Raw genomic sequence first — 15,603 nt, forward strand, 5'->3', positions numbered from 1 at the left:
AGTTTTCAAAAGTAATATGAAATTTCAAGCTTAGAGAAAACAGTACAACTATTGAAATTTTGGCTTTTGGCAGCGGAAAAACATACGCGATGATTTACAATACGTCGTCGAGACGGATGCCATGCTAAGCCCGGGCACGACATCACTTGAGATCATTAGTATTGGCCGAGGACGGATCCCTTTCCACGGACCAATCTTCTGGAAGAGCATAGGGCCAAGACAGGGAAGAGTAGGATCTTCAAAGGCTTTACCTGAAAAAAACATAAAACTAGCAAGACTGAGTATACTAATACTCAGCAAGGCTTACCCGGGATTGGGTATACTTTAGCCCATAACTAGACTCATGAAAGCATGGTAAAGGTTCTGGGTTTATTTTCAGCTGAAAAGCAACAAAGAGTATAAACTATTTTCAAAATTTTAGCTTTCAGATTCTAGTGTGATTAGCCATTCTAGGTTAGCACCTATACTAAACAAGCATGATTGATATTATCATTCACCAAGATTATCTCATTAACAGTTACACTTCTTACTCAATGTGGCAGAAGTGATAAGCAATCTCAAGCTTCGTGAGAGGCGGACGATTCGAATCGAATTTAACCTTGCAAGGTAAACCTAACACACACGCTTGGGATTACCGGCAGGGCTTTCCGAAGCAACCGTTTACCTTTCATTCCGACTCGTGGGCAGGCCACCACAAGCGACTTGCAGGACTGTACGCACATCACTCGTGCAGGACATACGTCTGTAGCGCGACTACAAAACCCGTATTCCTGTCTGCCATGCAGAACGTACTCCCACAGGTCAGTGCGTGTGAACATAACATAAAGATCGAGTGGTGGAAATATACCCACTTGCCGGGCCGATCGGTTACTAGGCTTACCGCTTTACCATATTTCGCGGCATGTGGCTAGTACTGTTCAAACGCTTAGCCACCACTACCATACATTTCGGCCTTAACACTTTTATCAAAACAGACAGGGTAAACTTCCAGGTCATGATACAGCACATGACCCTGTCCGTCATCCTTATAGTGGTTGCAGAAATGTAAACATACAACTCCTATATCGCGCGAGTGACAGGAAATCACCCGACTTCTACCGGTCCTAATTAGCGGAGCGTTTAGTCGTTAAGGACTCGGGTTCAATACATTGGATCCCTAGGATTCATGCATCTAGAGTTTCACTTCAACTCCTAGACTTAATGCAAGATATAATATAGATAAGTATAGATTGCAGTGTAATTAAAGTAATGGGATATGTCCGGGGCTTGCCTTTACTGGTGGGACTGAAGTCAGAATGTCAATATTTTCCGAACTTTGGTTCGGGGCTTCAGTCACTTCCTTGGTGACGTTTATTTGGTCTTCAGGAACATCCGCCGTAGACTTCTGGGAGATCTCGTAAGTACCGTTGCCGAAGTAGTCGTATCTACATGTAATGCAACATTACATTCAAGCGTGCACACAAAACTATTTTATTTCACAGCAAAGTTGCAATCCAGCACTTATATGACACACTATTCACATAACAACCCAAAAAGATTTGAGCTAAACCTAGACAGAGTTTTAGGTGGACAACTAAATAGAATCGGCTACTCGTTGCAGATTACAACAGAGCCGATTGGAAACAACAGAGGTTTAGTCGATGAAAAGGTACATCGGTTTCCTAGATGATCGATGAAAGCATCGATTACCTTGGCAGAAGGATGATTCCTAAAGCAATGGTCTTAACTAAGATGTGCTTAAGTGTTATCCTGGGTATCTGGGTGTGGTTGTATCGACTCAATTACGTCAGCACAACAATTGAGTGACGTATAGTCGATAGAAGTGTGGTTAAGGGCATAGAACCGATAGATATGTAGTCGATTTCTCAGTTGATAAATCGACTGATAGAAGTGTATAGATAAGGGTGGGAAAACTAAGGATCGATCCGCCGTGTTTGACCGATATGGAAAACGACTAGAATCGGCTTGGATCGGCCGATAGCAAGAACCCTAAGATCATGTGTGCACCTCAGATTGATCGGCTATGTGATAGCCGATGCAGGACGGAACAACAGAATTGTATCGGCAGTAGCCGATACTAGAAAGGTAACAACCATATCAGCTAATTGGTCGATGATAGAAGTATCGACTGACTGCTGTTATACAGAAACATCTTAGACTCAAGGAAAGCGGATGCTTAGCAGCTGAACTAATAGCCAACGCCGAAGCATAGCCGCAGAGATGTTTTGGCTAAGCAGCAGACACACAAGAACTAACGGGAATCCTTATACGACAAGGAACCTAAAGAAACAGCAATCAAGATGAGGATAACGTCTTGACGGTAGGGATAGGAGCATTTGTGTGATGGATTAACGAATTTACCACACTTTTCCACTTGAAACATACATCTTATGATTTATCTTTTAGTTAAAACACATGCATACAATATATGGTACAAACAAAGCATTCATTCCCTAACATTTAACCTAGACCACCGGTCAAGACTTCCAATTCAAGAGCATAACACAAACTCGTAAATGTTCACTGATTTGAAACAAAGAAAGTTTTGAAAATTTTACGAAGGACACCCTAGAACTTTCTTAAATATAGCAATCAAGTCCCTGGTCTAGGAAAACGGATAACAAAAAGTTAACGACGATATCCCGGTAAAGGAATCGCCGGCATTAAGAAGATTCTGTAGGTCGGGGCAAACCTTGGTTATGGAAAAGAACGGACGGAAAGTGAAGTCCCGTGGCGATAGGATCGGCGAAGAGTAAAACTCGACGACGACGAGACTCCATGGATGACGAAGAAGCTTGCCGGGGATTGCAGTGGGTAGAGAATGGCCGAAGGGGTAATCCCCGCGGTGATTTGCGGTGATGGCGGTTGGTTGAGCGATCAACGAAGGTAGGGACTGCTGGACGTCATGGACCCCTGGAACGAGATGATGGAGCCGAACAGGTTCGCTATACTGACTTTTCCGCGAACCCTAGGGTTTTCCTGCTCACGAGCTGAGTCTTCTTTTGCTTACGCACGCATGCCACTGAAACACGGCCGGCACACCCGCGTAGCTTCCTGCAGGACTGTCGTGCTTGGTTGCATCGAGGCTCCTCCGAGCTCGTCACGCCTAACTGTCGCCTTCGCTCCACAACTCCTCCTTCCGACTCGCCTCGCCGTAATCGTCACCTTCGATTTGCCTCCTCTCCTTCCAGCTTGCTGCCCTTCGTGTATCTCACGAGGAAACCCTCCACCGTAACTCCTCCTGCGCGTGCCGTTGCTCGGCACGTCGTACTCCAACATCACCTGCTCATGCCCATAGGCCTGCTCTGCTCCGGCCCGCTCAACAGCTGCCCACACCACCAACGCCCGCACGCCACCGCGCGCACGCTCGCGCCACTCGCTCGGTGCCGCTCACATTCCTGCCGCTCCAGCACCTGCACCGGCTCTCCAGCACACGAGCTCCTGCATTGCCTAAACCATGTCGCTCTCACTCTCGTGCTCGCTTGACGCCAGTGCCCGCTCATGCCTGTTCCCACGTCGCGCGCGCTCACTCCGAGCCGCAATCACACGCTTACACTGGCCCGGTGCTACTGCTCCACCTCTGCGCTCCGCGCTGTACGCCGCCAGCGCGCCTTCGTTCGCGAGCTGCAGCCGGCCACCATGGTGCCGTCGCTCACCCGCCCGAACCGCAGCCGCTCCGCGGCTCCACCTGCACCGCCGACTTCCGCACGCGCTCCGCATTCGCGCTGGCGCTTCGCCGCTCCGGCCGAGCCAGCGCCGTCTGTGACGCTCTGCTCCTGGGCCCTCCGCGCACACACCTGCTCCCGCTCGCACCTCGTCTGCTCCCGAGCCGCGCACCAACGCCGGCCTGCCGCCATCCTGCGCACACTCGCCTCGACCCTGGGCCGAGTCGCCACGCCACCACCGCAGCCGCGCGCGCTCTCACGGCCAGTGCCCGCCAGCACTTCACCACCTGGCATGCCTGTGCGCCTGGTCCTGCGCCAGTTCGCGGCCCGCGCTTCTTCCTCCCGCTCGCACTACCTTCTGGGCGCCGCCCGGCCTGCTTGCTCTCGCGCGCCGCTCCGCCTGGGCCCGCCAGCCGCGCGCCTGCGCGCGCTTGCGCTCGCGTGGGCCGCTCGCCGCCAGCGCCCCCGCGCTCTGGCGCCGCGCCGCTCGGGCCTCACTCCCGCGCTCACCCGCGCCAGCCGCTCGGCCGCCAGCGCCAGCCACCGCGTGTCCGCACGTCCGCCTGGAGCCGGCCGAGCCGCGCGCTCTCGCCCGCGCTCGCCCGGGCCCGGTCCGCGCCCGCGCGAGCCGCAGCTCCCGCGCCGCTTATGCGCGCGCCGAGCCGCGCGCAGCCGCGCCCGCCGCCTGGGGTTCGCCTGCGTGGGGCCGCCGCCGCTCCTGTGCGCCTGCTGCTCGCGCCGCAGCCGCCGCTGCCAGCCGCCGAGCGCCGGCCCGCCCCATGCTGCTGCTGCCTGCCTGTACTGGTTGGAGGGAAGGGTAGACGGGAGAGAGAGGAAGAGAAGCAGAGAGAGAAAAGGGGAAACGGCCAGTGATAAAAGAAGGGCGCCGGATAAGGGAGAGCAGAGAGGGAAGACAAGTGGGATTCTCCAAAGGCGTATACGCAATTTCTGGAAACTGCAGGGACTTATTTGTAAAGAAAGATTTCCCATTGATTTAAAACCCAAATGAAGAGATGCCCAAAACGAAAGTTGGAGAGTTTTTCAAGCTCTACAACATTGCTTTAGGGCTCAACTTCAAAAACTCAAAATTTATATTTTTACACGTGAAGTTTTGAATAAAAGTTGGATTTGTATTGTATTTGTCCTAAAGAATGAAATTTTATAAAATTCAGGACCTAAATGCAAGCATTTATGACACGTCATAATGACGGGATAGACTCGTCATAATGAGTGGATAGACATGCCATGATGACTTGCACTTTTACACTTTAGCCCTAAGTAAATTTTAAAGTTACTTTTGTAAATCAAACATTTGCATAAAAGGACTTGTACGTTTATAAAATCACATAAATACCCTTATTTTTACCACTTTATCCAAAATTTTTACACAATTCAACACTTGCATTTCCAATGCAACTTTGGATAAATATATATTTTTTTACAAGGAATAAAATAAGAAAAACATGTTTACAAAACCACTTTTCACTTATTTTGAAATTACTCTTATCCAATTACATTTTTCAAAAACAACCCTAGGTTTTTCTGTAATTACAAAAATACCCTTTTTATTTACACTTTAAATTTTCAAAAACTTCACATAAACACACATACGCTTTATACAAACAAACACATATTTCACACTAACAAAATATATCTAGTATTGCAAGTACACGAACTGTCACAGCACCCACCATCGCCAATGTTCGCCTTCACCATGTGCTGATCGACAGAGGCGCCGGCCTCAGCGTCATCAGCTATGCGGCGTTCAAGCACCTGCAGATCCCGGAGTCCAAGCTGGCTCCATCACGCCCATTCTCAGGAGTGGGCCCCGATCCCGTGTACCCGGTAGGGACCATCACCTTACCGGTTACATTCGGGACGGAGGACAATTTCCATACCGAGAACGTGCAGTTCGAGGTCGCGGAAGTTAACCTCCCCTTCAACGCCATCATCGGCAGACCGGCCCTGTACCGGTTCATGGCCGTTGCCCACTATGGGTACCTGGTCCTAAAGATGCCCTCTCCGGCGGGCGTCCTCACCGTCCAAAGCGATCGGGCCGCTGCTGTTGTAGCGGTCGAAAAGCTCCATGCGCTGGCTACGGGGCTTGCCCCTGCAGCTGGCACCCAGGGGTCCGACCCCTCGACCTCACGAGCCAAGGCCCTGGCCAAGGCACCGAAGGCCCGTTCGTCCGACACGGACGATGTCCCCGTGAAGACCGTCCAGGTCGGAGCGGAGACCTCCCAGACCACCCGCATCGGTGGCAACCTGGGAGAGAAATAGGAAAGCGCGCTCATCGCCTTCCTCCGGGCAAATGTTGACGTGTTCGCTTGGGAACCGTCACAGATGCCCGGGATCCCTAGGGAGGTGATTGAGCATCATCTGAAGATCCACCCCGACGCCAGGCCGGTCCGGCAGAAGCCACGCAAGCAGTCCATCGAGCGGCAAAACTTCATCCGTGAAGAGGTCCGCAAGCTGCTGCAGGCTGGCTTCATCGAGGAGGTCTACCATCCTGTATGGTTGGCCAACCCGGTTGTAGTCCCAAAGGCCAACGGGAAGCTTCGGATGTGCATCGACTACACCAATCTAAACAAGGCATGTCCAAAAGACCCTTATCCACTTCCGCGTATAGACCAGATTGTAGACTCCACCTCCGGGTGTGATTTGTTGTCCTTCATAGATGCCTATTCTGGTTTCCACCAAATCAAGATGGCTTGTGATGATAGGAAGCACACAGCTTTTGTAACAGTGGATGGGCTTTATTGTTATATAGTGATGCCTTATGGGTTACTTAATGCTCTACCCACGTTTGCTCGAGCAATGAACATCACTCTAGGTGATTTGGTTAGAGATATAGTCGAGGTGTATGTTGATGACATCGTTGTCAAGACTAGAGAATCGAATTCCCTCTTAGAAAACTTAGCTCAAGTCTTCGACAAGTTACGGGCGACCTCCACCAAGCTTAACCCCGAGAAGTGCGTCTTTGGCGTATCGGCGGGAAAGCTCCTTGGTTTCCTGGTCTCCCACCGGGGGATCGAGGCCAACCCGGACAAGGTCCGGGCGATCGAGGCAATGAGACCTCCTGCACGCCTCAAAGATGTACAGAGGTTGACGGGGTCCCTTGCAGCCCTCAGCCGCTTCATTTCGAGGCTGGCGGAGAGGGCGCTTCCCTTCTTTAAGTTGATGAGGGGGTCCGGTGTGGCAGAACCAACCTGAATTATACCGGCTCAAGTACGTGAGTCCATTCCTGAGGGCTCCAACGTGCTTCAAACGGTATAATCCCTTGGCCTGTCGGGTAACGTCCCGATAAACCACCGATACACAGGATCAAATAAGGTTACCTCACACGAAGGTGAGTCCAGAGATACAATCACCATCACAATTTACATAACAGGGGATTACATTACAAGAGATATAAAAGTAGTACAAAGTTTCAAACTTAGAGAAAACAATACAAACTATTTAAGCTAAGACCTTTAGCAGCGGAAAACATACGCGATGATCTATAGCACGTCGACAAGACGGATGTCATGCTAAGCCCAGGCACGACATCACTCGGTATCACCAATGTTGGTCGGGGACGGATCCCACTCCACGGACCAAACTTCTGGAAAAGCATAGGGCCAAGACAAGGGAAGAGTAGGGTCTTCACAGATATCACCTGAAAAACATACAACTAGCAAGGCTGAGTATACTAATACTCAGCAAGGCTTACCCGGTTATGGTATACTTAGCCATGTAACTAGACTTATGAAGGCTTATAATGGTTCTGGATTTAGTTTCAGCTGAAAAGCAACAAAGAGTAGATCCTTAATTTCAACTTTTACCTTTCAGGTTCTAGTTGATTATCCATTCTAGGTGAGCACCAATAACTACTCAAGCATGGTAAGATCTTTAGCCAAACATCATCTTTAATAATCATAACATTGCTCTTGTTACTCTATGTGGTAAAGGGATCAAGCAGTCTCAATCTTCGTGAGAAGCGGACGATTCAGAATCGAATTTTCAACCTTGCAAGGTAAACCTAACTCACACGCTTGGAACATTCAACGATAGTTCCGAAGCAACCGTTTGCCTTTCATTCCGACTCGTGGACAGGTCCACCACAAGCGACTGCAGGAACATACGCACATCACTCGTGCAGGACATACGTCTGTAGCGCGACTACAAAACCCGTATTCCTGGTTGCCCTTGCAACACGTATTTCCTCAGTCGAACATAAGTAACCAGAAGAAGCAAATACATGTGGTGGGAGGTATGTCCACTCCTCGGGCCGATTGGCTACTAGGCTTACCGTTTACCCATAACTCACGGCATGTGGCTAGTACTTTCAAACGCTTAACCCGCACTACCACACACTGCGACCTTATCCAATTCAACAACACAGACGGGGTATCACCTCAACCATGATACCTCTCAAAACTCCCGTCCGACATCCTTATAGTGGTAACAGGAATGTAAACATTACAACTCCTATATCGCGCGAGTGACAGGAAATCACCCGACTTCTACCGGCCCTATAGCATAGCAGCTAGTCGGACTCAAATACTAGTATCCATCACATTGGTTCCTAGGAGAATGCAACTAGGGTTTCAAGCAATTCCTAAGAACTTAATGCATAGAATACATAAATAGATATAGGTTGCAGTGTAATAAAAATAGTAGGTTATGTCCGGGGCTTGCCTTTACTGGTGGGACTGAAGTCAGAAATGTCAATATCTTCCGAACTTTGGTTCGGGGCTTCAGTTAATTCCTTGGTGACGTTCATTTGATCTTCAGGAACATCCTCCGTAGACTCCGGGGAGATCTGGTAGGTACCGTTGCCGAAGTAGTCGTATCTACATGCAATGCGACATTACATTCAAGGTGTGTACATAAAACTACCTTACTTCACAATTCAATTGCAAACCAGCATTCATACAACATACTATTCACATATCAACCAAAAAGATCTGAACTAAACCTAGATAGAGCTTTAGAGGACAACTAACTAGAATCGGCTACTCGTTGAAGATTACGACAGAGTCGATTGGAAACAACAGAGGTTTAGTCGATGGAAAGATGCATTGGTTTTCTAATTGATCGATGAAAGCATCGATCACCTTAGCAGAGGGGTGATTCCTAAAGCAGTTGTCTTAACGGAGATGTGCTTAAGTGTTATCCTAGGTAACTAAGTGTGGTTGTATCGACTCGATTACGCCAGCACAACTATTGAGTGACGTACAGCCGATTGGAGTGTGGTTGAGGGTACATGACCGATAGACAGACAGCCGATCTTTCAGTCGATAAATCGACTGATAGAAGTATGTGGATAAGGAAGCGGAAACTAAGGATCGATCGGCCGTGTTTGACCGATATAGAAAAGCAACTAAAATCGGCTTGGGTCAGCCGATGGCAAAAACCCTAAGATCGTGTGTGTTTCTCCGATACATCGACTCTGTGCAGTCGATACAGAACAGATCAAAAGAATTGTATCGGCAGTAGCCGATACTAGAAAGGTAACAACCATATCAGCTAATCGGTCGATGATAGAAGTATCGACTGACTGCTGTTATGCAGAAACATCCTAGACTCAAGGAAAGCGGATGCTTAGCAGCTGAACTGATAGCCAATGCTAAAGCATAGCCGCAAAGATGTTTTGGCTAAGCAGCAGACACACAAGAACTAACGGGAATCCTTATACGACAAGGAACTTAAAGAAACAGCAATCAAGCTTGACGGTAGGGATAGGAGCATTTGTGTGGTGGATTAACGAATTACCACACTTTTCCACTTGAAACATACATCTTATGATTTATCTTTTAATTAAAACACATGCATACAATATATGGTACAAACAAAGTATTCATTCCCTAACATTTAACCTAGACCACAGATCAAGACTTTCAATTCAAGAGCATAACACAAACTCGTAAATGTTCACTGATTTGAAACAAAGAAAGTTTTGAAAATTTTACGAAGGACACCCTAGAACTTTCTAAAATATAGCAATCAAGTTCCTGGTCCAGGAAAACAGTTAACAGGAAGTTACGACGATATTCCGGCAAAAGAGTCACCGGCATTAAGAAGATTCAGTGAATCAGGGCAAACCTTGATTGTGAAGAAGAATGGATGGAAAGTGAATTCCCGTGATGAACAAGACTGGCGATGAGAAGTATTCGACGGTGATGAAAAGTAGAAGTTGCTGGGTGTCGTGGACTCCTGGGACGAGACGACAGAGTCGGATTAGTTTGCTAGGACAACTCCTCCGCGAACCTCCAGGGTCCATCTGCTCACGCGCTAAACCTTCTTTTGTTTACGCATGTGTGCCACTGAAACACGGCCGGCACACCCGTGTAGCTTCCTGCAGGACTGCCGTGCTTGGTTGTATTGAGGCTCCTCCGAGCTCGTCACGCCTGACCACTGCCTTCGCTCCACGGCTTCCTCCTCAGCGGTCTCCAACGTCCCTCGCGTGGCTCCATTGCTTTCCCCGTGTGGGTCCGCGCTGAGTCACCGCGCCGCGGCACCGCGAGCCCTGAGCTCCACCCTTGCGCCACCGTCGAGAGCCTCACCGATACTTCCGCGTACGTGTGCCTGCGCGTTCCCGCACCGCGAGCTCCGCGCTCAAGCTCGCGCAAACCATTCCACAACGCGCCGCCGGCCCCGCATCCGCACATGCACGCTTGCACGTTGTCGTCCTGCTCGGCCACCTCCCGGGCGCACGACCCCTGCACGCATCGCCCGTGGGCCGCTCACGCCTGCGCAAGTCCAGCCTCCGCGCTCCAGCGCTTGCACTCCAGCGCGCTGCGTGCCGTCCGCTCCCACACACGCCGCCACGTCGCGCCAGCACCTGCATACGCTGCTGTTCCACCCCGGCCGAGCCACTCACGCGTTTGCTCCACGCCGCCAGTTTACCTCTGCTTGCACCCACGTCCCAACGTCTGCCGCCTGCTTGGCTTACGCGCACTGCTCTGCGCCAGCACTCCAGCTCCCGCGCACCCATTCCTCCTGTGCCGCCATTGCCCGCTCCAACACTTGTTCCTGTCCGCGCCACTTCCGAGCCGACGCGCCCACGTTTCTGCCGCCTAGGGCCACGCTGCCCAGCCCTATGCCGGCCAAGCCACATCCGCTCTGCTCCGCCAGCCGCCCAACGCTCGCGCTATGCCGCAGCCACCTGCGCGACATCTGCTTCGGGCCCGCCGCTCCCTGTGCCTGTGTCTGCCGCGGCCCGCCCAACACCTGCCGAGCCGCCACCGCCTGGAGCCGCCTGCTCCCGCGGCCGGATGCCCTGCTTTGGCGCCAGCGCCGCTCGCGCCGCATCGCTCGGGCGCTCCCGCGCAGAGCCGCTCGCCCGTGCGCCGCGGCCCGCCCGCTGCTGCTTACAGCAGCGCTGCCGCCAGCCGCCCGACCGAGCTCGAGTGCCTGCCTCGCTCTGGCGCTGCCGCTCGCTCGGGCCGCCCAGCGCCCTGCTGCCGCACGCGCCTGAGCCGCCAACGCGCTCGCCTGGGCCGGCCCCGCTCCGCGCCGCCGCCGCTCGGGGCCCAAGCCGGGCCGCAGCTCCTCCCGCGACCGGCCGCCAGAGCCGCGCGCGCTCGCGCGCGTCTGCGCCGAGCCACGCCGCCGGCCGCGCGGCGCCCCGCGTGGGGCCGCCCACGCGCCTCCGCCGCCGCGCTTGGGCTGCCGCCTGCCCCGTGCCGGCCCAAACGCCTAGCACCAGTGGATGGAAGAGAGGGGGAGGGGAAAAGAGAGGCGCCTGGAAACGGATAGAGCAGAGAGAGAAGAAGAACAGAGGAGAAAGGGAAATAGGATTTCCCAAGGACCTTTGCGTAAATTTAGAAAACTGCAGGGGCTCGTTCGTAAAGTAAAATTTCCCGTTGATTTAAAACTCAAATGAAGAATGCCCAAAATGAAAGTTGGAGAGTTTTTCAAACTCTACAACATTGCTTTAGGGCCCAAGTTCAAAAACTCAAAACTTATATTTTTACACGTGAATCTTTGAACAAAAGTCGGATTTGAATTACTTTTGTCCTATAGAGCGTAACTTTATAAAATTTAGGACGTAAATGCAAGCATTTATGACACGTCATAATGACGGGATAGACTCGTCATAATGATTGGATAGACATGTCATGATGACTTGCACTTTTACACTTTAATCCTCAGTAATTTTGAAAGTTACTTTTGTAAATCAGAAACTTGCATAAAAGGACTTGTACTTTTACAAAATCACATAAATACCCTTATTTTTACCACTTTACCCAAAAATTTTGCATATTTCAACACGCCCATTTCCAATGCAACTTTTGAGTAAATATATATATATATTTTTACAAAACATAAAGTAAGAAAAACATACTTGCAAAACCACCCTTTACTTATTTCGAAATTACCTCCCATCCAAACACATTTTGCAAAAACAACCCTAGGTTTTCTGTAATTACAAAAATACCATTTTTATTAGCACTTTTAAATTTTCAAAAGTTTCACATAGACATACACAAGCTTTACACTTAACAAATACATATTTCATACTAACAAAATATATGCCTAGCATTACAAATACACGAACTGTCACATCCGGTCCATTCGTATGGACCGAAGAGGCAGAACGTGCCTTCCAAGAGATGAAGCAGTACCTTACCTCCTTGCCGGTCCTGGTCGCTCCGGACCCAGGTGAGACACTGTTTCTTTATCTTGCAGCAACGACCGAAGTGATCAGCATGGTGCTGGTCACCGAGAGGTCCGAGTTTCCCTCGCAGGGGGCCCCTGTGGACCCCCCTGCGGGACAAGGAGGTCCGGCCTCCTCCACTCCAGCAACCGGCCCTGCTTCAGAGGGTCCGGCCGGGTTCCGACCCGGAGAAGCACTGAGCAGCTTGGGGGCCGAAGGGTCCCCAGCTCAAGTCGAAGGATCCAGTCCACCTGGCAGAGTCAGGACCGTACAGAAGCCGGTCTACTATGTCAGTGAGGTCCTTCATGAGGCGAAAGCCAAGTACCCTGAGACGCATAAGCTCCTTTACGCTATACTTATTGCGTCCAGGAAGCTCCGCCACTACTTTCAGGCCCACAAAATTGTGGTGGTGACCGCCTATCCATTGAGGGCCATCCTCCACAGCTCCAACGCCACAGGCAACATCGCCAAGTGGGCTGCAGAGCTCGCGGGGTTCCAGCTCGACTTCCAGCCGCATCACGCCGTCAAGAGCCAGATCCTTGCTGACTTCATCGCGGAATGGACGCCGGCACCAAGCGCCTCCGGGGGTCCGGACCAAGGGACGGACCCCCCGCGTCCGGAGGACAGGGCTCCGGTCTTCACCAGGCCTCACTGGACCCTCTTCTTTGACGGGTCCACCCGCAGCAAGAGGGCCGGGGCTGGCGTGGTCCTCATCGACCCACGTGGCGAGCAGCTAAAGTACATGGTGCACCTTGATTTTGAGGCCACCAACAACATGGCGGAGTATGAGGCCTTAATCTTCGGACTTACGGCGGCTCTGTCCCTGGGGGTCCGAGGGCTCCTGGTCAAAGGGGACTCCCAACTCATCATCAGGCAAGTCCGGGGGGAGTGTTGCTGCAACAACCCGCAGCTCGCGGCCTACCTCATTCATGTGAAGAGGCTCGAGAAGGACTTCGATGTGCTGGAACTGCAACATGTTCCACGCGAAGGCAACACAGCAGCTGACGCGCTCTCCGCGAGCGCATCGACTCAGGCACCCGTGCCCGAGGGCGTCTTCCAAAGGCGTCTGCTGAAGCCTTCTGCCCAGCCTGCCGACCTGGGCGATGGGGGTCGGGCTAGCACCTCGAAGCTGGCGGTCCCGGCGGCGCTCCATCCGTGGTGCCCGCCAAGGGTCGTGTGCTCCCTTGAGGGACCCGGAGACCTCAGGGAGCCACGTCCAGTTTCTCAGGAAGGTCCCGATGCATGGATCTCTAAGGTCCGGGACTACCTGAAAGATAATTACCTTCCTGAAGATCAAGCATCCGCTGAGCGCATTGTCCGGATGGCTAAGCGATACACAGTGGTAGAAGGGGATCTCTACCGCCGTGGCGCCAACGGCGTCCTCATGCGATGCATCACCCAGGAATAGGGCCGCGACTTGCTTGCGGAGATCCATGGAGGCGAGTGCGGAAGTCATTCTTCATCTCGCACGCTGGTTGGTAAAGCTTTCCGGCATGGCTTTTACTGGCCGACAGCACTCCAGGATGCAGCTGAGTTGGTAAGGTCCTGCAAAGCGTGTCAGTTCCACGCAAAGCAAATACACACTCCAGCTCAGGCTCTGCAGATGATTCCTCCCTCTTGGCCCTTTGCGGTATGGGGGTTGGATATCTTGGGACCTTTCCCTAGGGCCGTTGGCGGGTACCGGTACCTCTATGTTGCCATTGACAAATTCACTAAGTGGCCGGAGGCAACCCCAGTGGTCAACATCACCAAGGCGTCAGCAACTGCTTTTCTCAGGTCAATTGTGTGCCGGTTCGGGGTCCCGAACCGGGTCATCACTGACAATGGGACCCAGTTCACGAGCCAGTACTTCCAGGAGTACTGTGAGGATATGGGCATTCAGCTCTGTTTCGCCTCAGTGGCGCACCCCAGGAGCAATGGCCAGGTTGAGCGGGCCAACGCTGAGATCCTCAGAGGGCTCAAGATCCGGACCTACTGTGACCTTGAGAAGCATGGCGCAAGGTGGATCGAAGAACTCCCAAGTGTGTTATGGGGGAACCGGACCACACCTAGCCGGGCAACAGGGGAAACCCCTTTCTTCTTGGTTTACGGGGCCGAGGCGTGCCTTCCCCCGGAGATCACCATGGGCTCTCTGCGAGTCCGGTCCTTTGATGAGGGAATGCAGGAACAGGAGCGTCGCCAAGATGTGGACCTCGTCGACGAGCGCAGATGGCGAGCAGCAGTCCGAAACGCACGGTACAACCAAGCGCTCCGGCGCTACCACCAACGGTTTGTGCGCAGTAGGGAGCTCCGGGTCGGGGACCTAGTCCTAAGGCGGATCCTGAACCGAGAGGGAATGCACAAGCTCTCCCCCAGCTGGGAGGGGCCCTTCAAGGTGACAAAGGTGTGCCGACCCGGATCTGTTCGTTTGGCTGCAGAGGATGGAATGCAACTACCCAATCCGTGGAACATTGAGCACCTCCGTAAGTTCTATCCCTAGGACCCGATCGAGGGAGAATTTTTCCTTTGTAATTGGTAGCATCAACGTGCGGACCAGGGCGGTGGAGGTCCGCCCTTGTAAACCCGGTCCCTGGCGTACATCGCACAACTCTTCTGTACCAATTCATTAAGGGAAAGTTTGTTCTCGAATGCGTCCTTGAAGTCTATACAAATCTACATTTTTTCGCTTCTTGATTACGCTAACCCCTCACATGTTTTCTGCGTCTGTGTCATGGCCAAGGTTCTTCTTAAGTTGTGTAGCGACGTCCCTGCCCCGGACCTCTATCTCAAAGGAAAAAAGGAACCGGACCCCTGTTGACTGGCTTCAGGGAAACGCGCTCGCCCTTTGCTGGGGTCCAGGGTTGTGTAGCCGCTTAGCCTGGTTCCGTACCCTAAGCCTACACGCCTTGCCCTCCTAGGGTGAGCGCCGTTGCACCTCGAACCATGTCCCAGGGGACCGGGACCCCTTTTTAGCCCTTAAACATGGGTTCTAGAGCTCTGACTCGCTACGCAACTTAGGAGGCCTCTGCTGGCCAGACCGGGAACCTGTGGGGACGTCTACTAACGTCGATCCTAAGTCATGTGCAGGACCTCGGTTCTATGGCAGCTAGTCCCGACTTATCGCGACTACCTCCCAGGGGGCCAGGGGACCTCGGTGGACTCGAGAACACTTTCCGGACCGACAAGGTTTTTCAAAAAAAAAAAGTAGACGCACGAAATGTTTAAATGCATCTCTGATAATAAGCACAACATTACGAAGTTATTTTACAATAATAAAAATTATATTACAAAAGAAACAACAAAAAGATACTAGCA

Source organism: Panicum hallii, chromosome 9 (assembly GCF_002211085.1).
Source record: "Panicum hallii strain FIL2 chromosome 9, PHallii_v3.1, whole genome shotgun sequence".
Lineage (NCBI taxonomy): Eukaryota > Viridiplantae > Streptophyta > Magnoliopsida > Poales > Poaceae > Panicum > Panicum hallii.